This window comes from Pezoporus occidentalis, unplaced genomic scaffold (genome assembly GCF_034315485.1).
Source record: "Pezoporus occidentalis ecotype Australia unplaced genomic scaffold, CSIRO_AGI_Poc_V1 ctg171, whole genome shotgun sequence".
NCBI classification, from domain to species: Eukaryota; Metazoa; Chordata; class Aves; order Psittaciformes; family Psittacidae; genus Pezoporus; species Pezoporus occidentalis.
In genome coordinates, this window is record NW_026913543.1 from 607994 (window position 1) to 630309 (window position 22316).

At 44.6% G+C, this 22316-nt stretch overlaps 1 long non-coding RNA gene across 1 annotated transcript; it reads left to right on the forward strand.

The window, feature by feature from the left end:
• Nucleotides 1-2328: 2328 nt before the first annotated feature.
• LOC134161267 (uncharacterized) lies at nt 2329-19449 on the forward strand. The gene is made up of 5 exons (XR_009963916.1): nt 2329-2429; nt 7836-7917; nt 16809-17356; nt 18273-18414; nt 18718-19449. It is a non-coding gene; the product is annotated as an uncharacterized LOC134161267 (long non-coding RNA).
• The last annotated feature ends 2867 nt before the right edge of the window (nt 19450-22316 follow it).

The window sequence follows — 22316 nt, forward strand, 5'->3', positions numbered from 1 at the left end:
TAGGCTGGTTAGCATTTGCTCGTAGTAAACTTTGATTTCTATGTGTTATTTTTCTTTTGCTCTATAAAGTCCGCTCTCAGACAGAAGACCTTACAGGTAAGTGTTTAAACCGTTCTGTAACTCAGTAGGCATTCATACAGATGATCAGGTTTTTTATTGTTCTAGAAGCGCTAACAAACATACGTTATTCACGGGATTGCCGATTTCATTGGTGTGAAACGGCTTTTGAATAAACCTGAATTGTAATTTAAAAGTCACAAAAGCAGCAGCTTAAAATTGTTCATTAAAAGCTGTCTTTAAATACTTGGGATACATCCGGAAGGAAAGCAGTGAGTTTACACAGGCGCACAGTTAAAATGAATGTAGTTTTGAACGAAGGGAAGTTTTTCTCAAAGTTGAGACTTGAAGCACTTGTTTCTTGTCAATGTGTCTGCTAAAGTTTTGGCATTGGCTAATCGCACTTAGCCTCTCACACCTCATTTGTATGTAAAAGTTGGAAGAAGAAAACTAACTTTCTTGCTTTTTCAACTCTAGCTGGTTTCTCACCATTGAATGACCCACTCATTGAACACAGATATACTGAAACACAAATACACTGCATTTTCTTTCCTCTGCGTTCCTACAGAAGGAACAATTGCTACCCAAAGTAGAGCTCATTTAACTGTCCAGCTTCTTGGAGAATAACTTCCTTCAGTCACTTGCTTGACTTTCTTCATAACATCAGCAGCAATGATGTGCGATTTGAAATGTATGTAAATAATTTATATAAAATATAAAATAGCTTATATTAAATTTATGCCTCAGTGTAAGTTCTTATTTCAGATTTGCATTTTATATTTGTTTCTTTTCAAAAGAAACATACCTGTTAAATAATCTGCTTTTTTTTTCTTTAATCTGTACTTCATTCATTGTAGAGACGCTTAAATTCCAGGAAATAATTTAATCCTGGGATTTGAACTGGACGTACAAGAAAACAGTAAAAGTTTTGAATTCAAGGCTATGCTCTTGGACAACTCTCAAAAGGAAATATAGAAAAATGAAGTTCAGGAAAAAGGCGCCCTGAAATTAGAACTGTTGTTAATCCAAATATAATAGAACTGATTTAGATTTTAGTTTTAACCCTGGTGCTATTTTTATACTATGAAGAAGCTAAAATGGGAAGCCTTATGCAACAAAAATCTAAATAGAAACAATTCCTTGTTGATTTCTAGATTTTGCTACTGAGGAAGACTTGTGAGTTTCAAATTTGGTGCATCTCTTATTATCATTATTGTTATTACTATTAATGATCTTTAAAATGAAATGCATTTGGCCCAATCCTTTGATACTTGGTAGAACTGTTCACTTTTAGTTATTAGTTTGTGGAACTAACCCCTGTCATTTTCTCTGTGTTGAGCAGATCAATTCAAAAAGACCTGAAAATGGGATGGAAATGGAATTGCATTTTAGGGCAACAAGAAGTCACAGCACTTGTGTGAGTATCAGTTCTCATATCTGATGAGAATACGGGTTGCTCTGTTTGTGTTCCCTGTCTTTGGCCACGTTCTGTGTGATACTGTTTTGTACCACCGATAACATTTTGAATGTCACTGGTGCATTTCTGGAGCTGAGGTGCCTTTGCAGGGCAGTGTCATTGGGGAACTGAGTGCTTCCATTCATTTACAAACCAGAAAATAATCTGCAGCTTTTGGAGCTGGAAATATCCCCAAACGTATATGATGTGTTTAGTCCAGGTGCATTATGCATGTCCTTAGCTACGCTGAGGGCTTCTCAGGAGGTGCAGCTATCACCACAGTCTAGACAACTACTTATTCTTCCCTCTGATACACAAGAAGATTTCAGAGAAGGCAATTTCAGCCTGCTGTCTTTGGATTCAGCCTCATCTGAGCAAACACTCCAGGAGGGGTGAAGGACACCCGAGGGCTCTGTGCAGTTTGCAGTTCACCGTGGAGAGCTGTAAATTTCCCATGTTAATCCCCTGCCAACCAGATTAAAAGCTTTTCAGATCCTTTGCAGCTTTTAGTTTTCTTTTTTAAGAAACAACCTGTAGAGTTCTGTAATCTCCACTGAAAACAGTAGCATTCAGTGAAGTGAGAGGGTGAAATCATAAAATCACAGAATAGTTAGGGTTGGAAAGGACCTTAAGATCATCCAGTTCCAACCCCCCTGCCATGGGCAGGGACACCTCACACTAAACCATGTCACCCAAAGCCTCATCCAACCTGGCCTTGAGCGCTGCTAGGGATGGAGCATTCACAACCTTCCTGGGCAACCATTCCAGTGCCTCACCACCCTAACAGGAAAGAAATGAGGGCCCTGCTTTCTCTACTCTGTGCAGGAAAAAGCTGATACACACACCACCCTTACAGAGCAGGTCCCTCCCCACCCTTTCCTGCTGCTCAGCATCTTCTTCAGCACAGGTTTTTTGGGTAAGGTGATCTGTTTAAACCCTCCAGCTTGGAAGTTTGCTCTATACCATTTCCATAGTAGATTCTGAAGAAGCTTCTAGACAATTACAATGCAACGATGCAGGTGATGGCTGTGGGAGGTGACAGCAGTTGCATAGTAACCTATACCCCTCATGTCCTGCCTATGTGTTGCTCTCTGACCCAGTGATGCTGCTCTCAGCACACGAGGCCTTAGCATGAGCTGTGTGTCAGTCAAAACCTGAGCAGGAGTTGAGTGAAGGGACACTGAGGTGCCTGTGACTTCAGTAAGGCTGCTGCCTGGGACTGCAGGGTGGGCAGGGGCTGGCATGGTTTGTGAAGTTCTGCTTTATATTTGCCTCTTAATGCTTCATAAAGAGTAAAAACTGTGTGTGCTTGCTATCTCATTACTGTGCATAAGATAACTAGGGCTCCTCTGCATGAAATGAGAAATGCATGCCTCTTCTGCTCTGCATTTAAGCAATAATAATTTATGAATCTAATCAGGCTCTGGTTTGCAAGAATGATGAATATTCACATTCTAAATAGCTGAGAAATATTAAAAATGTATGACAGCTTTATTTGTTCCAGCTCTGAGCATTATGGTTGAACATTTTCCTGAATGTCCTGAGCTTTCCCAGCAGCATTCAAGCTCTGAACTAGGAAAAGGTGTCCAGCCTGATGCAGAGCTGCACCTGCCCAGCAGACCCATGTGCAGTGCCCTGCAAATGCAGTCCATGTGCCCTCTCCAAAAAGAGCAGCAACAAAATTGTGGCACTATGGGTTTTAAAGTCTCTGTGACAACTTGTTTCAGTGCAGTAGCTAATATCCAAATGATTTTCTAGTACCTGTATTTTTAGAAACTGGATTTCTTGGAAGTGAAGTTAAGGGTAATGGTTTCCTAATAACCTCCCCCTATTGCTTATCTTACCAATAACTTTGGAATTTGTGTATTTGAGTTGGTGGAAGGATTTGGTAACTTTAATTGTACACATTTTGCTCTGGATTCCTCTGCAATAATGAAAGCAGATGATCAGCAGTTTTGCTGCCCTTAATAAGGTGTTTAATTAACAAATCCTAGGTTGCCTGCAGAGCTTCACATTGTAGGGAAAGTATGTCATTTATTTTTTAGATCTCTTCCTAATCACTTTCTGTATTTTGCCTGGCTCTCACAAAGGTTCAGTATTTGATTTGTTTGTCTTACAGTGATCTTTACATAAGACCAAAGCATGATTTTACCATCTAAACTGATACTGGTCTGTTGAAGAGCCCATCATATAAGAAGTTAATTTGAAATGCATGTTTGTATGGGGGACTTTTTTTTTTTGGTGCTTCTTTTGTTGATATCGATATAATTATCAGGCTGAAAGAACTGAGAAACAGCGAGAGAAACATCTTCTGTAGTCCACTGTTCCATAGGGATTATTCTGATTTTTTTATGTTGGTATTGAGTTTGGGGCACAGCTCACGCTGAGGTCCCATTATCTATCACACTGAATTGCCAAGTAGTGTGTCTGCAGTCAGCCAGCATATAGAGGTCTATGGTATGCTGCACATTTCTTTGGGTTGGTTTTGGTTTCCAGAAATTGCTTATCTACATACAAAAGGAAAACTCACGTTTCTGCTTTACAACTCCCTGGCTGAGCGGTACAGAATCAGCACCTTGGGAAAGAGTTGTCATACTTATGAATGAAAATTAGGTCAGACAACCTGGAGTTTCAGTATTTATAAATTTCAAACACTTTGGACTATGAAACGGAGAATAATGGAAACTACCAACCTGCAACCTGAACACAGAAAAAACCCAATTTCCTTTTACCCTGTGGTTTTCTATGTTCATTGTACACAGGGCTGAGGCTCTGTGTATGGCTTTGTGCGAGCTGACCAGGTCCTGCTTGGCTGGTCAACACTGGCTGGTTAGTGCCTATGAAAGGCCAGGCTCTGGACTGATTAATTTTGTACCTAACTGGATCAGACAAAATGGGAGCGTGATGAAGGGTCATTATCCCTGTTCCATGGACTGGGAAATACAAGACAGTTACTCATTGAAAGTCACACAATAGATGCATGGGTGCCAGATGCTGTAGGTGCCAGAGATGGGATTTAAACCCAGATGTTCTGAGTGCCAGCTCAGCACACTGCGTTCATAGTTATCCATCCTCTCAGAAATCCAAGAAGGCTTTCTGACTGATTCAGTTTTCAGAAAATTTTGGCTGCCATAAAGTAATACTTGAGAGAACCTACATTTGTTAACGTGGAAGGCTATTTTTACTAATGAGTTTAGCCTTTTGTTAGGTAAGAGAATGACAATTAAAGCAGCTTTTCAGAAGTGGACGTTACATTATGGCATGCATCTGAAGTGACTTGCCAGTAACACCGGAGAAGCCTATGTTAGAAGATATAATTCTAATTCCACTCAGTGCTGCAGTGATTTTCAGATATTCTTCATTAATATTTCCTTCCTCAGTTTTCCTCTGTTCGTTGCCACATTTTTTTAACTTTTCAGATCACTAAAATTGTATTGTTTTCAAATTGATAAAACCACTTCCTTAGACCAGAATCAAAGGAGCATCTCCAGTGGATACGATTGAACTGATTTACAGCAAAGGAATAGCATTTAACAAGGAAGGTGCTACCTTCAATAAAAAAAAAGGGGGGGGGGAGTCTATAACTCTAAAGACTGCAAGTTTTGGAGCATAAATGACAATGGAAGTATATGGAGCCTTTAGGATTAAACCAAAGGCCAGCTCAGTTAAGCCAAATGGAGCATTCCTAATCTGACATGTTGACAAGGACCCCCCTGCCTATTCCAAAGGGAGTTTCAAATGAATCCAGATTTATCTTATGTTCCTAACAGGGGCTGGGCTGGCTCCAAAGGAAGTCATCCAGGCCAAAAATAAACAAGATACACATGAAGCTTTTTGTGCCACCAGGAAACCTTCCAGGGAATATGTGGAGAAGAGAAGGAAAGCCAGAAGAATCACAGCTTAAGATATCTTTCCTCTCTCCTCATTATATCCTATCTCTATTTCTTCAGAGAGTGTAAATCCAAGTTTCTTCCCCATGAGACCTCTTGCCCTTCTATTCACTTTCCTCATCCTTGCTTCCCCAAGAAGACTGCTCCATGTGGTGTTTGTCCCCAACACCCAGCTCCTCCCTATCCTGCAGTTGCAAGGAAACAGCTACAGAGATGCTCAGTGTTGAAGTGCTGATCCTGCATCTGCTAACATTCATTCTTGATTGCTGCCTTCTGCAAGAGCCGGCTGGAGCTGAACAGCCATGCTCTTCCCAGGAGTCTGTGTGAATAATATGAATTATGTAATGCTAAAAAGCAAATTTAGCCTTCTCCATGCTTTTACCATGGCAGACACAGTCACAGTGATTGCAAATATCAGGACCAGCACCTTTTGCATTTATGTTTTGTCAAACTGGGACCAACCTTTTAATTTGCTAAGAGACCCCAGGAAAGCTGTCCTGGTGGCACACGTTGTTCACTGCACCATGTCTGACCAGGTTCTGACATGGGCTTTATAATTTGCTGGAGCAGAGTCACTAAATTACATACTGCTATGAGATGTATAACCCCACGAGACACAGAACAGCTCCTTAATACAACAGCCTTCAAAGAGGCATGAGCTCAAATAGCACTGCAGAGGACAAAGCTTCCCAGTGTTAGATACAATATTAGTTCTACCTCATGAAACATTATAGGCTCCATTTTCCAATGAAATCCAAGTTTGTGCCCATAATAATAGCATGTTCAGAACTTGTTGCCAATGTCTGCCTAGCTATGTAGAGACAATCATCAGTGCATGCAAAAAGGAAGGCTCTAGAGCATCTACAAATGCAACTCCAGGGTTTTAGCAGTGTATGCTATACATACGCAGGATAGAGATGGTTATGTCTGGCGGTGAGGGCCAGGGTACAAAATATGAGTCTCAGAAGGATGTTTTATAACCTGAACTGTAGATTTTGCAGCAGCCTTAGTATTCTGATGGTTATATTTTGAAAACCAGAAATCTGGTCTGGAGATGTGTGTTACCTCCCATCTAGTACCAAGATTTACATTTTTTGTGTGAATCTCTAGTTGTCAAAATGACAACAGTCCTGTTTGTCCATGAATTGTGTTATTTACTATCCCCAGTGATAATGGCCATATTCTTGTAGAGTTTGATACTTGAAGGCAATATGCTAACAGAATTAAATGTGAAAAAGAGATAACTAGTGTCACCTGCAGCAGTGAGAAGTTTTGCAGAGAGATGGTGTAGGATGTTACTGCAGTATAGAAACTTGATGAAACACTGCACAAAAAATAGGCAAGTGATGATCAATGATTGTGTTTGTGTTCACCACAGAGTCACACTGACTTTAATAGCACTTGATTGTACACAGCAAAGGAAGAATTTTTATTACATAAATATAAGTAGATATCTATATGGATGAATGTGTGTGCATTCAGGTGTAACACTGCACAAAACTGCAGCTGCTTGGTTTTGTCCTTTTGCTATAATAATTCACAAGTCAAAGATTTATTCTGATAATATTACAGTACATTTGCTCCATGTACCCAGGGTTTTTTTTGTATGTTTGGGTTTTTTTTGTATGCATCAGGAAGGTAATAGGTAGCTGGGGCTTAGGCTTCAAGCAGATGCAAAAATGTGAGGCTGGACAGATCAAGATTTAAGCTTGAGAGGTGTGAAATATACAGCTGGATCACTCCAGCAGTTCTAGTGCAATGATTTCGCTCTTGTCTGCCTGTAAGATGTCTTTTGACTTGCTCTCAACCTTGGCAAGAAGCTTAGATTTGAGGCTTTGGCACTCCTTCTAAGGAGCACTATTTAGGCCAATATGGACGCATGAATTTCCCAGTCCTCACAGGAGCTGATAAAATCATGGGCAAGTTCCATTAAATGACACTGGAGAGATTTGCTTTCAGAATTATTTACAGCAAGGTTGTGCCTGTTGTAAATAACTCGGGGTTACTTACCTGAAACCTGAGTTAAGGGACTCAGGCTGGGTATGCAGGTGGGGAGTAAGGAACCAGTGTCCTTGGGTTAGAGATGGGGTGATACCGCCCCTTACACTCGGATCCTAGCCCAGGGCTTAGGAGCTGTTGTTAGCTTTGGCCAGCACATTAGCCTCTCTGGAGGGGGGATGATGACTCAAAGGGTGTCTGAATCATCATCGGGGCTTCCCCTGGACGAGGCACTGGGCACAGCTCCCTGCTGCATCCCCAGGCAGGGGGGATGGATGGGGAAGGAATTTTGAGCTCCACAGCCCCAGGAGCAGTCTCCCTCCTGAAGGACCCTATGCTGGTAGGGGAGCCACAGGTGAGAAACAAGATGAAGGAGACACATGGCATTTGTAACATTCATTCCTGTGACTTTCTGTGTGTGTATTTGCTTTCAGGGTCTGTTCTCAGTTCATTGGGGCTACAAACTCCAGCAGCTTCCTTGCAAAGTCTGCAGTAATGTGCAAACAGAAATGAGCGGTGAGTGGCTGTTGCAAACTACACTGGCCTCCTGGCATTTTCGGCTGTTTTCCACCCACCCTTGAAAATCATCTCTGGCCCAAAATGGAACTGTGAGCGGTACCACATGCTCTAAATGAAGTGCTAATCAAATACTTCTACTTAATGTAGACAGCATTTCTTTGAAAACACTGTAATGTATTGCAGATGTCACAAATTCCCATAGAGAATGATGAAGGGAGCAACGTACACATTGCATCCCTCTCTAGGATGCAGGGATGTAACCTGGGTAGTTGTGACTGATAAGGCCTAATACTGAAGCAGCACTCATCTGATCCAACTTCCCACACACATTCTCCCACAGTGATCTTGGTATCAGGAATACCGCAGGTGCTTCCATCTGGGTGCACACTTTGACACATAGGAGGTAAATGGTGGAGCCACAGAGCTTGGTAAATACTTGGAGTCTTAAAGAAGCCAGGTAAGAACTGGCAGATGTTGCAGAAAAGGACCTAAATCTCTTTGGATGGAGGCTGCAGCCATGCTGGAGGAGCTGGCAGATGGTTTCTGGCTCAGGCTGTCCCAGTGGAGGACAGAACTCCACAGCAAAGGAGCTGAAAGGCTTTGGGTTTAGCACATGCTCTGAAGTCCTTTCTGGCAACAGGAGAAAGGATGAAAATCCAGTTCTGAGTAGCTGGAAGGCTCTTGTAAAATATTGCTATTGAAATCCTGGTCAGTCTTTAGGTTTCAGGGTCAGCAGCCATCAATCTCAGAAGGGCCAGATCACCCAACTTTCGGGACATGCTTTTGCAGTTAATGGACCATATGTTCAAGTCCACTTCCAAGTCCAGACTTGCCCATGAGCAGCTTGCTTTCATGCAAGCTCTGGCACAGGCTCAAGTCCAGCTCTGCTCTGTCTTGAGGGAAGAGTTTGAGCAAAATGGATGTCTTTGTACAGACCCAGGCTGTCATCGGTGCAGCCTGGGTGGATTAGACAAAAGCAGGGCTGTTCATACAGGGGTTCAGTTTTCCAGCACGAATCCAAATATCTGATTGAAATGCTTTCTATGTGTACCAGACCCAAATTACCACTAGGGCAATAGCTAGCCAAGTGGGCAGAAACTTGCGTGTCACAGAGCTTGTCCCCATGTGCATGTGCTCATCATGCACATGGCCTCTGTCTGCAGGCAGGCTCTGAGGTCAAGCCCTCTTGGCTCATTTTTTGCAGAAGGAGATTTCTCTCATAATCCACAGGACTAGGAATGCATGCTGTCCTTTCTGTGGCAGCTCAAACCCTTGGGTAGCTGAGGCACTACCTGTGAGACACCAGCACTTCTGTCTTGAGCTCAGGTTCCAGGGATGGGTCAGGGGTCCTCGTTGCAGGAAAGGGAGATTTTGGAGTGTTTCAGCTGCAGTGGTCTGAATATACCCCACAAATAAAGTGAATAGGGTGGAAAGAATAAACTGGGAAATCCAGTTTCCATGCAGTGATGGTTACTTGCAGGGCTGGGGAAGATCTCTGATACTGCAATGTCAGGAGGGAGGAAAGTCTGGTTAGGCAGAGGTTCCGAGTCAGAGAGGAAGGAGAGTGAGCCAGGACTCCTGGATTTCATTACTTTGTGCTAACGAGTTGTTAGTGGTTTGCCTAATGATAAACCACTTTGCTCTTCAAAACGGAGAGTACTTCCTACCTCATTGAGATCAAATAACAAAGGTGTGCTAATGCAGGCGAAATAATGCTTACATAGGGCTTCCAGGCCTGCAGATGGACACTGCAGTAGTGTTTGCATTCTGGGGTGACAGTGATGACGAATTAAATCTTACATTAACACTGGATATGTGTAAATTTATAAGTTCATATTAGAGAAGGAGCTTAGCACTGAAGAGTTAATAGATGGGGGGGGTGTGGGGTCGGGGAAGTCCAGTTCTTTCTGTTTTCCTTCTGTCACAGTTTGCTTTGAAGTGCAGCCATCATGAGCCACCTCTGCCCTGATCCAGCAGTACATCCTCACTGCACTCACAGAGCTTTTCTCCCTGGGACTGTGTCCTGCAGGTCTCCCCAGCAGAAACTAAACTGGGTATTCATAGATCCCTAACTGCAAATTGAACTCTGTCTCTTTTTCTTTTGAAGATTGCAGGCTTGTAAAGATCTGAAGCTGGCTTAGCAGCTGTTCTCTGCAGCAGGACTGTGCTTATTGTGCAATGTTAAAGCAGTTATTTTTATTTAAAGAGTGAAGCCAGCATGTTCCCTTGCTAGTGGAAGGACCAATGGGGACGATACAGTATTGAGCTGCCGCCTGCAGTGCCCAAAGCCTGCTCGCAACATTGACCCGAAGGGTGATGATCTGGGGATGAGCAAATCCCAAACTGGACAGTTTCTAAACTAATTACTTGTAATTTCTGGTGGTTGTAAGTGCAGAACTATGGGTGGAGCCACCTTAAATAATATTTTGGATAACACCATTTATTATCCACCTCTTGTGGGTGGACAGGGAGTTTCAATGTGGGATTCAAGCGCACAGGGGTCGGAGTTGCTTTCATAGCTGCAGTAGGTACCAGCGTGAGCTCACAGAGAGCTGTGGGTGTCCTGTGTGGAGATACCGGGAGATAGTGGAGAGTCTGATACTCTCTTGGGAGAAAAAGGAGGTAGTAATGCAAGATGATGCAGAAATGAGAAAAGGGGTGAAGAGAAAGCAGATGACGAGTCAGAGAGCCTGCCTTAATAAAGTATTACACATTGAGGATGTGAACTGAATTGCTAGTTGCTGTTTATCATGACCACATAAAATTCAAAGTACTTTGGTATTTAAATAGTTACAAATTCTGAGATGAGTCAGGAGGCAGAGATGATGTTTTATCCGTAGCCATGTTAGTGAATGCTTTACTAATGGAAGGATCTTATTTCCACTCTCATTTTCCAATGGTTTTTCTGATCTCAGATCATTTTGTTGTAGATAAATGGGACAAAATTAATAAAACTCGTACTTCTGGGGCTGTATTATTACAGCCTTAATTATTGTCTTTTAAAAACCATACTGCTACACAGTATTGCAAAGATGTTCCAAGTTCTCACTCTCCAGAGAGAATTAACTAAGAGTTACCTTCTGGTTCTACTTCTGTAGGAAACTTTGAGGGGAATTTTTTGCTGCTGTTGGTGAATCAAGTCTCATTTTGCACATCTTTTTGCCAAGAGACAACAAATGACAACGTGTCATTTGTGTGACAGGCACCGCAAGCATCCTGCACGAGGGAATGAGTCTTCAGGAGTTGAATTCTCTGTATTTCTGGGTATGGCAAGCTAGAATAGGCTGAAATTTGTGCAATAAATAGGATCAGTCGCATGAAATGTATTTTGATACAAAACTTTCTCTCTTGCCTGAAGACAGCCAGCTACTCAAGCAGCCCCTCCACCCTTAAAATAATCTGTAATGGCAAGGTGGTAGCTTTCTCTTCCCCCAGAGGAAGAGTTAAGTTTGAGAGAAGACAGATCCTTGTCCCAAGGAAAGTATTGCTGATGTTAGAATCAGGGACCCTGAACAGAGGCTGCTTTAGGAAGATGCATGTTGAGGATTGTTAATGCTGAAGAGGGGACTGACTCATCACATCATCAATTCTGCTCCTCTGCCAGTACAGCACAAAACATCTTTTATCATCACACTCTCTCTTTCTTCTTCATTTCTTTTTTAAAGGGGTTTAAAACTGTTCAGTGTTCTTCCCCTTTTCCAGCCCATTGCTGTTCTCCTGGTGGTGGTTATGATTTGGGGTGATGAAGCCCACATTTGCCCTGTGCAGAAGGACTCTTCCCATCCAGGCATTCTCAAGAAGAAACCAGAGGATGAATTTCTTGGCTTCTAGCTCTGAGTTGCATACATACCCCTTAGCTGTAAGAGAAGTAAGCTTTCCCATCTGAGTCCTTTTTTCTTCTTTTGCTTGCCTTAATCCCTCCTTTCTCTTTGTTGCGGAAAGCACTGTTTATCTTAACAGGGACAGCAAGAACACTCTGGCCACATAATTGCCATGAAGGCTACAGCATGGTCCAGACGGTACCAGTTTGCAATGATGTTTTTCTGGAGCATGCCAACAACCAGCGGCTGCTGCGAGAGCTGAAATTGCTGCTTTTTTTTCTGTTCACATCTGCATTTGATTTTCAATCAGAGTTGGTTGGTGAAAAGCCAACTAATCTACAGGGCTTCCAGGGTTTTTTGTTTGTTTTTTAAGGGGCTGGTTTGAGCCAAGTTTAGTACCACAGAACTGGTTTTTAATAGAATCCCCCCCCCCCGGAATTATAAATGCTGTTGGATACAGACTATTTCACATGGATCTTATAGGAAAATTATCATTCACCACTATTTCTTTGTATTAGTGTCTTGTGTATGACAGTTACAAAGGGACAGAGCTTTCTGTGCCAGGTGCATTACAGCACACAACAAAAGGGCAAATCACATATCCAGGACCTGTTGGTCTCAGGGATGCTGCTGGGGAGATGGGTGTTTCCAGCTTCGTGCTCTTCGTGGAGTCAGGAAATCAGAGAGGTTTGACTTTGTGAGAACTAGTGGAGGAATTTCCACAGGTTTGCATGAAACTCCTGACATTTTGTTTGGGCTGGTGTCACGTTCTCTTCCATTTGCTGCTGTTGTGGCAGATAAAGAATTGGTTTTGTATTGAAGATCACAGAATCAACGAGGTTGGAAAAGACCTTTAAGATCATCAAGTCCAACCGTTCCCCAGCACTACCAAGGCCACCACTAACCCATGTCACTGACGGCCTCATCTACACGGTTTGTGAACACTTCCAGGGATGGTGACTCCAGCACTGCCCTGGGCAGCCTGTTCCAGTGCCTGACTGCCCTTTGGGGAAGAAATTGTACCCAATATCCAGCCTAAACCTCCCCTGGTGCAGCTTGAGGCTGTTTCCTCTTGTCCTATCACTTGTTACTTGGGTGCATGAAAAGTCATTCTTTAGTTAGAAACTTCAAAGGAACAGGAAAAGAATCCATCTGCGATTCAACAATCTTAAGCTTTGGGGGACAAATCTGGTACCAAAAAGAGGAAAAGATCTTGGATCATGGAGTTTTCACCTTTTTTTAAGGCAATTTTTCTGTGAATTACAGTAACAGAAGGCACTGACCCGTAACTAGCACAGTCTGCAGCAGGACTTCTAATATTGCTTGCTGTCCTTTATTTATCTAAGGCTCTGTTTGATATGTAACACGCTTTTAACAGAATTTGTTGAGCTAAACATACAGTTACAGTTGAAAGGTGCTGAACTAACAACCCTCTGAAACTGGTTTTCTCATAGTGTGGGGGACATCAGCTGGGGGCACTGGCTAGATGAGGAAGGGAGCAAATTAATTGTGCTGACAAAGCAAAAACATAAAAGGTAAAAGTAACTGATACAATTCAACAGTAGTCCTGTGAACCATTAATTCTCAGATCTCAGTGCTTTGTACCTAAATTTTGATGTATGCTAGTGCAAAATCAGTGTAAATATCTATCTTGGTCAGCCTGGGGTTTTGGGGGTTTTTGTTTTGTTTTGTTTTCAAATTGTTTAATACATATTTTCTATAGTTGTTGGTTTTTCAATTAAAGGTGTAGGCTTTTGTGATGAAAATCCACTAGTCGCATCCCTGCTCTACCTTTTTCTATTAGCAGGCATGATGTACTCACTGCAGTAGTTTTAGCTTGTAGAGAACTGGTATAGTTTAAAATACTAAATGGCTGTGTGGTGGTAAGGTGAAGTACAACCTCCAGCAAGTCCATCCCTTCTTCTGCTTTGTGGCCAAAGCTGTTGAAGAGTCCCTTGATAATGGACAGCCCAGAGCTGTCTACCATTCTTTTGTGGTTAGTTGTATTTAGCCATCAAAGATACTAACTGAAGAACTGATATTACCTGCACTGATTTCTCACCTACCTTTGTAAAGAATACGAGAATGATTCGTGTCAAGAACTTAGGAATCATTGTTACCAATGCACCTGTGATCAGTGTACCATGTGTGGAATGTATAAAAATGACCTTGATTATAATAAATGTTGCTGTCAATGTAATGATGGGAAAGAAGAAACAAGGGAATAAGCTAGTCCCCTCTTTAATCATTTAGACTGTTAAAACAATAAGGAATGCTTTTAGCTTTGTTTAACTGCTTGAATGCTTTAAGGGGGTTAGGTAACCAAGGAGACACATCCTGTTAAATATATGGGTCTAAGATTGTGGTTAAGCTTGTGATAGGCATCTTTCTGTTAATGTATTACCGAGAAGTTTCAGTATGTTTCTTTAGCTGGAGAGAAGACCCCAGGGTCAGAAGCAGGGTCAGAAGATGGGACAGAAGCAAATGAAAAGGAGCCACATCAAGTTTCGGGCAAAGAAGACAACAGGCTTGGCTGGAACTCAAAACCAGGAACTGAAATCCTGGACCGAGAGGTATAAGAGATGTACCCCAAAAAACCCAGTGCGCATTGTTGGCGGAGCGGAGACTCCCCGCGCACCCAGTGCTGCTTATTATTGCCTCTTGATATTAATCAATTGTAATGAAATAATTAAATCAGATCATGGCCAAGACTAAATTTTTATAACACCTTCAGTTTTCTGAGTCAGTCCCAGTGGACTGCATGGGTGAAAATATGCGATAATTGGAGGCTGTGCGTGCAGCTGCAGTGTTCTTTAGGCAGCTGATGAAATCTGGCAGCCCTGTTCGTGTTGGGTATTAAATACTGAGGGGAGCTGGATGTGCTGGTGTGTGCATGCTTGGGGCTGACACCATGTCGTGGTTTAAAACCAGGCAGAGCTCCTTCATTCACTCCCCCCCCCTCTTCTTGCCCTCCCCCTACTCCCGGAGGGACAGAGAAGAGAATCAAAAAGAATGCAACTCCCACGGGTTGAGATAAGAACAGTTTAGTAACTAAGGTATAACACAAATCACTGCTGCTACCACCAATGATAATGATAAAGGAAATAACAAGGGAAGCGAATACAACTGCTCACCACCAGCTGACCGATAACTCGCCCCCCCCAGCCCGACCAAGCACTGACCGATACCTCCTCCAACTCTGCCGTCTCCCAGCCCTTCCGGGTCCCTCCCAGTTACATCCTGGGCATGACGTGCTGTGGTATGGAATACTTCTTTGGTCAGTTTGGGTCAGGTGTCCTGTCTCTGCTTCCTCCCGGCTTCCCCTCCTCCCTGGCAGAGCATGAGGCTCACAAAGTCCTTGGCCAAACCAAAACATCATTGTTATCAGCTCTGTTCCCGAGCCGAAAGTCAAAACACTGCACTACACCAGCTACCAAGAAGGAGAAAAAATGACTGCTACTGCTGAACCCAGGACACACCATCCTGCAGACTGACAGGCTGTCCTCTACTTGATGTGGAGAGTGGAACACACAGAACTTTAAATCTCTGCCTGTTTCAGTCTTTGGGGACATTTTCAGGGAGTTTGGGTAGTTTGATCTGCCTTCTACATTGTGAATAATGTCACCAATTGCTGCCTTCTCTGCAGCACCTAAAAATCTTCCTCTTGATATAGTTTGCTCTTATATCTAGTATATTTGCCTGCATATCTGACCTAGACACAGGATAAGCAAATTTAGGTATTTAATTTAAATCTCTTCCCTTCCTCCATGCTTGGCCTTCAGAAAATGGTTTTGGTTTTGGGTTGTGTTTTTTTTGTGAAGGAAGGAAGGAAAAGCACTGAACTTCTGTTTACCTCATTTTGTTTGAACAGAGCCCTGTGTGTTAACCCTCTGCCGCACAATGAAACTCTGTACAGTGAAAATTGGCTAAGTGGGTCCTTATTCAGGGTCATTCATCACCATGGCATAGCCTCGTGCATACATGGCAGATTTACATCAGTGAAACTGAGGAAGGAAAACAAAAAGCCCATGATCTAAAAGAAGGCCTCATGTTATTTATGAAGTGCCAGTAATGTCCTGAGGACTAGATGAAGATCTAATGAGCCTTGTTCTGCAAGGGTGCTGGTGGCAGGGTGACATGCCACCGAACAATGCTGCAAAGGGGGCAACATGTTTGGCAACTTGGGGCTCCTTAAAGGCACTTTGTAGTGTGCATTTTGCACACTAGGCTCTCCCCTTCAGAGGATGAGGAATGCATATGGGAAGTAAGTTCAACAGTAAGTACAGACAGTAAAATTAATTAAAGGAAAGAGTGTTCCTATTGTATTTGCTTTTTTGAAGCCTCAGGACATTCACGAGGCCAGGAAGCCACAGTGATAGGTTCAGATCCCACTTTGCTTATTTTGTTTGAGCTAAATAAATGTCAACAAATATCAGAGGGGATGCAGAGATGAATGGAGAAATGTACTTCCTGGAGTCTGTAACTCATTCTCCTTGAGAGGCTCAAATACACACCTTCCCTTGTGTGTCTGCTGTATTTCAGTGAGGGACCAGCAGCAGCTCCAAAGTTGTTACCCAGGAGCCCAAACCCGTAAGCCAGGCTCAGCCCAGCTTCATCAGGAGCATCCTTAGGATGCTGCTGGGCTGGGAGCAGGGTATGTGGTGTCAGCTGGTACCTGCTGCTCATTCTCAAATGAGCAAAGGTTTTTGATAGCAGTGGCAGTGCTTGCTCAACAGCCAGCGGCCAGGCCATGAGGAAGCCTTCTCTCACTCTCTGTACCCTGGTGGTTTGTGTTAAAGGAGAAATTGCATCTCTTGGCCCTGGGTGAGATGAGAGTTATTCTGGTTTCCGAGGCGTTGCTTTTTGGTGAGTGTCTCCAGCTGCTGCACTCCCCTTCACTCAGGGCACTGACTCATGCTTTTTGCCATCACAATAAGTCTGTTTTCATAAACAAAATTAAGTGCACTGTGTTTATTCATTAGGGAGAGTTGAAGTCTCTCAGCAACCAAGAAATATGCTTTGTTGGATGAACTCCTCTCCCTCTTCCACCCTCCTGTCTTCTACCAGCTAAGGGAAAAAAGAGATCTGGGACAGCACTGGCCTGATGCTATCAGCGAGTTGATCCTGGCCTGCTGATGTGCAGCATGACAACTGAGGAGACAGTATTGACTATTCAGCTGGGTTTGTACATCTCAGAGACTCAGTTTTCCAGAGAGGGATATTTAAAATTGCACAAAAGTGAACAGGAAAAAAAAGGGACAGGTTCATGAACTAGGCTTTAAGCAGCACTCCAGGTAAACAGCACAGATGAGGGGTCTGCTTGACAGAAAGAGAAGTTTGTCTGGCATGTGGATGGCTCTGTGCCTGTGGCTCCTTCTGGTTTTGGGTAGGACTGGGCATGGGCATGGGCAGAGCCAAGCATGGAAGTTTGTCTGATGCCCCTGTGCTAGAGTCCTTGAGGCATTGCTGCTGCTGTCCCTGTTGTGTCATCTCACCCCCAGCTTCCTCTCTCCTTCTCACAGTGGGAACACAGCTGCACCCAGCCCCTTATCCTCTGTGGGACAAATTCAATTTGCCTACAGCGCTGATGGGTTTTAAGCTGGATCTGCACCAAGGTAAGAGGTTCATGTGGCTTCACCATGCCAAGACCCCCCACTTTTGGGTGTTCCTCCTCCCTGCTGCCAAGGCTTCTGCAATTGCTGCCATCTGGGATTACTGATGCATTGGTGACGTTGATGTTTCTTCAGTAAGGGCTGGACTAAGGCCTGCAATATAGTTTGAGAGAAAAGAAAAATCTTCCTATGGTTAAGTCTGAAATAAAAATAAATCAGATGGGAATTGCCTGAGTGAGTTCATGGCAACAGGATGGATGAAATTTTGTGACTGAAACAAGCCTTATATCAGCTCACCAAAACAGCTTTGCTCTCCAGTATATAATTGCCCGCTACCATGTGTTTTCCAGCGTGCCAGTGTGATGGGGTACCTACTTCTCCCTTTGAAATTTGGTTTATATTATGATGCCCAAATCAGAGACTTGCAAAATCCTGTCTCAAACTGACTGCATGTGTCCATTTGGGTAGATGTCATCCTGCAGCAGAGAATTTAGAAGGAATAAGCAATCCCTGACTCAATGGGGAGTAGTGAGGGTTGGCCAGGTATGATGTCACTGTACACCTAAGAGTAATTCCAGCCTCTAGAACAGTAAGATTTGGGTTTGAACCAAACAATAATAAAAAATTATTTTAATAAAACCATGTTATTCCAGAGCTGAAAATATACCTTGAATTTATATTCATAACAACTACTCAGTGGCTTCTGTATTAGTATGCAAATTTTGCATCTATTGAAGAGGAATTAAATGTGGAATTTGCTATCTTTGCAGCAAATGTAGAAGGTATTTTGGCCATTCTTGAAATCCCACTTTCTACCACATAGCAGAAATGAAGTGAATACCTTTCACTCATGCTTTAGAGAGAACATAAATCAGAAACAAAGGACAGCAGAATAACAGGGTGGTGTTTCTCCTTCTAGAGCACCAGATACCCTGTGCCAACAGCAACAACGTTCACATGATCCGTGGTTTCCATGCCAGACAATTCTATGGGACTTGAGTGCTGCGGTTGCTTACCTTCCAGCGAGCCAGCAGCCAGTCTTCATCAGGGGTCATTCCTTGGTAAGAAATGCAGGCACTCACCTCAAACTTCATGAATCTGAGGGAGTGGAGCATGGCATTGATCTGGAATCAGACTTCTGATAACTGGAATTTGTCCCCAGTTATTACTGCAGTTGCTGGAGCTGGGACACTGGGTAAGTCCATTCCCCATGCCCCAGTTTCACCATCTGTCCAAACAAGGTCATAATATTTCCCTGAGAAATTAGTGCTGTGGGGGTGAAAAACCACTGGGTAAACCCAAGGAATTTTGTAATCTTAAAATGTTTAAATTTTTGCATGTTTTGTTTTCTCTGTGACTGACAGTGAATGCAGTGGGTCTTCTGTCTTAGGTTCCCACATGGAAAACTGGATACACTGATACGTGTAGGAATTTATTGTCTAGAAACACACAATGTCTTCCAAAGCGTAACCAGATGGACTGTCCTGCTAAATAGTCACAGGCGTGTGACTGTGCACAATTCTTCAAAGAATACAACCTGCAGCCATCCCTCATTGTGTGCCTGCAAATCCTGTTTTCAGTGCTGTTCTGTTTCCGTTGCTCTTGGATTCCTTCACCACTGAAAAATGCTCTGGATAAAGTGATGGCCAGGCTGAGTGCGTAAGTCTGATTTTCAGCTCCTGCCAGGTAAGCCTCCAGCTCTTATTGCTTATAAAACACCCAACAGGTGAAATTGCATGCAGAAGTGAATCGGCCTCTTCACCGCCTTCATCATTATGCTTATTTCAGAGGGCTCCAGGTTGGCCAGCAAGATTTGGGTTTGTCTCATATAACATTAGGAAAAGGGATAAGTCCTGGACTATAAGCAACAAAAAATGGATCTCATTTCAATGTAGCTCCTTAGTTACAAAAAAATACATGTTTAGCTTAACCTGTTTCCAAAGAACTAAGGGATAGTTAAAACAATGGTTGATTGTTGCCAAGCCCACTCCCTGTTGCGTGAATCAGCAATATTGTCAGAAATAATTTATATAGGGTACAGTGTCTCCATGATTGATCTGGTTTCCATTCCATCCTTGCTCTGGTTTCTGTACCCCAGCTGGTCGACCATCTCCTGTTTTTCAGGTAAGTTTGGTGTGGTTTTCCTATCTGTGTGATGGTTGGGCTTCGGAGGCCAAAATAGGAGTGTGCAGTGTTGGGGAACAAAGAAAAAGGCCAGGGAGTCTTGTAGCTGCTGCAGAAGCTGTGTTGGTTTAATACAGAGGTGCTGTAGGCATCATCTATCATCATTATCCACTGCCTGGTGTGTGAAACTTGGTGGCAGACATCAGATCGGCAAAACTCTATGCTTTCTTGCGAGAGAACTGTGCAGAGAATCTTGTGCTTACATAGACATTAAACTGGTTGAATGCTGCTCTGGCCAACTCCATGGGGCAAGGACCATGTTCATTGCTCTTTCACTGTCCTATGACCAGCCTGAGTGAGCTGAGCAGGGCTGATGCCTGGGTCATTGTGGGTACCCAGACCTTTGGTCCCTTGCCTGTGCCCAGCCCTGCCTGCAGCTGCAGAGAGCCTGAACAAGCCACTCTGCCAGGGCATGGAGCCCACATGAGGACAGTTGGGGTGTCCCAGCACCCACGCTCCCACCCCTCCAGCCCTGGGAACTCAGAGCAAGTGGAAACCACTTATCTGCCAACGCCATATGTGATCGCAGTGAATAGAAAGAGAGACTGGGTCAGGAAAACCTCAAGAAATTTATTTACAAAACAACAACCAAAAAAAAGGCAAACAACAAAACAAACTATAGCTCTTCTTAACCCTACATTTGTTCTATGAAAACTACAAATCTGATATGAAAAAACAACAATCTGATGAGAAAAACAACAATCTTCTACGAAAAACAATCTTCTAAGAAAAGCAGCAGCTCTTCAACAAAAACCTCCTTCCCTCTCCACAACACCTCCATCTCGATCAACCCTGGAAACAAGCAGCGCAAGGTCATTTCAGTGAGGCTACTGATGGTCATTGTGTTTGCCAAAGCCCTGGGACATGCTGGGAAGAGCGGGACTCTGTCGCAGGGCTCAGACCAGGCTGGGAGCCGGACTCTGTGTGATCAGGCTTGGCTCACGTGTCCCAGAAGCAGCCCCGGGCAGTGTGGTGGTGGCGCTTGTGCCACCGGGATGAGACCACTGGGCACCATGTCCCTGCAGCCCCAGCCCCAGCGCGGCAGCAGCCGACCCACCCTGACTGCCAGCAGTGGATGGGGGGCACGTGCTGCCACAGGCCAGGATCATCTCCTGCGCTCCTTCCCTGCCTCACAAGCAGTCAATGATCGACCTGAGCAGTGCTCATGTGCTGCAATTGGGATGCGTCCATGGGGTTGGAATTCAGCCCTGCCCAGCCATCCTCCAGCTGTGCCCATCACAGTTGAGCCCATGCCAGAACCTGCTCCCCATGCACAGCGAAGGCTGCGAGGGCAGCACAAGATGCGGTGCCAGCAGCGGGTGTCCAGGGCTGCCTGCTTCAGGAGGGCTCTGCAAGAGCTCTGCACCTTGAACTCGCGTGTCCCCGTTGCATTTGCACGCACACCTCATGCACGCGGCAGCTCCCCCTGCACCCCGCTGCCATTCTGCTGCTGGCCGCTCCCCCTCCCTGCCCGCTTGCAGGGTCCCACATGTCAGCACTGGCGGGTGACCATGGCTCCAGCTGCAGCCGCCAACACCTGGTATCCCGAAGCAGCTCCAGACCCGGACCTGATTCCCACCCTGCGGGATGGGCACCAAGGGACTCACTGGGAGGAAGGGATGGAAGGGGGTAAAAGGCTTGGTTTGGGCAGCAGCAGCATCCGTGAGGATGCCGGGTGCAGGCTGCTCCCCACAGTGACGCGAGCCTGGGCACGCTGTGATGCTGTGATTCCATGACTGATCCCTTGTATGTGGCCGTGTTTCCCCCAGCTTGAGGAGCAGCCCGAGAAGCTTTGGTCAGCGCTGGCCCAGGCTGTGCCCGATGGCAGGACCAGACCAGGTGCCCTGAAACCACTGAGGGGTCAGGGTGAGCGCCCAGACCTTTGGTCCCTCGCCCATGTCCGTTCCTGCCCACAGCTGCAGAGAGCCTGAAAGAGCCGCTCTGCCGGGGCAGGGAGCCCACGTGAGGACACTTGGGGTGCCCCAGCACCCAGCGCCAGCCCCCATGGCCCCTCCAGCCCTGGGAGCTCAGAGCAAGTGGAAACCACTTGTCTGCCAAAGCCACGTGTGATCGCAGTGAATACAAAGAGACTGGGTAAGAAGAACGTCAAGAACTTTATTTACAAAACAAAAAATAAAATAAACGACAAAGAACAACCTTTCTTCTCAAAAATACAACTCTTCTACCTAAAACTACAACTATTCTACCTAAAAGAACAACGCTTATTCCTAAAACTACACCTATTCTACCTAAACCTACAACTCCTACCGAAAAACGAACAATCTTCTTTAAACCGAACAATCTTCAATGAAAACTGGAACTCTTCTAAACAAATCTTCAAATGCCGTTACAACATAACTCTCCACCAGCCCTGGAAACAGGCAGCACAAGCTCACTTCAGTGAGGCTACTGATGGTCATTGTGTTTGCCACACGCTGGGGAGAGCGGGACTCTGCCGCGGGGCTCAGCCCTGGCTGGGGCTGGGAGCTGGGCTCTATGCGATCACATTGGGCTCGCGTGTCCCAAGGGCAGCGTGGTGGTGGCGCTTGTGCCGCCAGGATGAGGCCACCGGGCACCGTGTCCGTGCAGTGGAGCCGGCACACACAGCCCCAGTGTGGCAGCAGCCAGCCCACTCTGACTGCCAGCAGTGGATGGGGGCACATGCTGCCTTACCCCTCACCAGCTGGTATACATCGCCTCATCCTCCTCCACATCCACATCCATCGGTTCCTCGCGCAGCCCCAGCTGGGTCCTGCTGGTGGCCTCTTCCTCCAGCTCC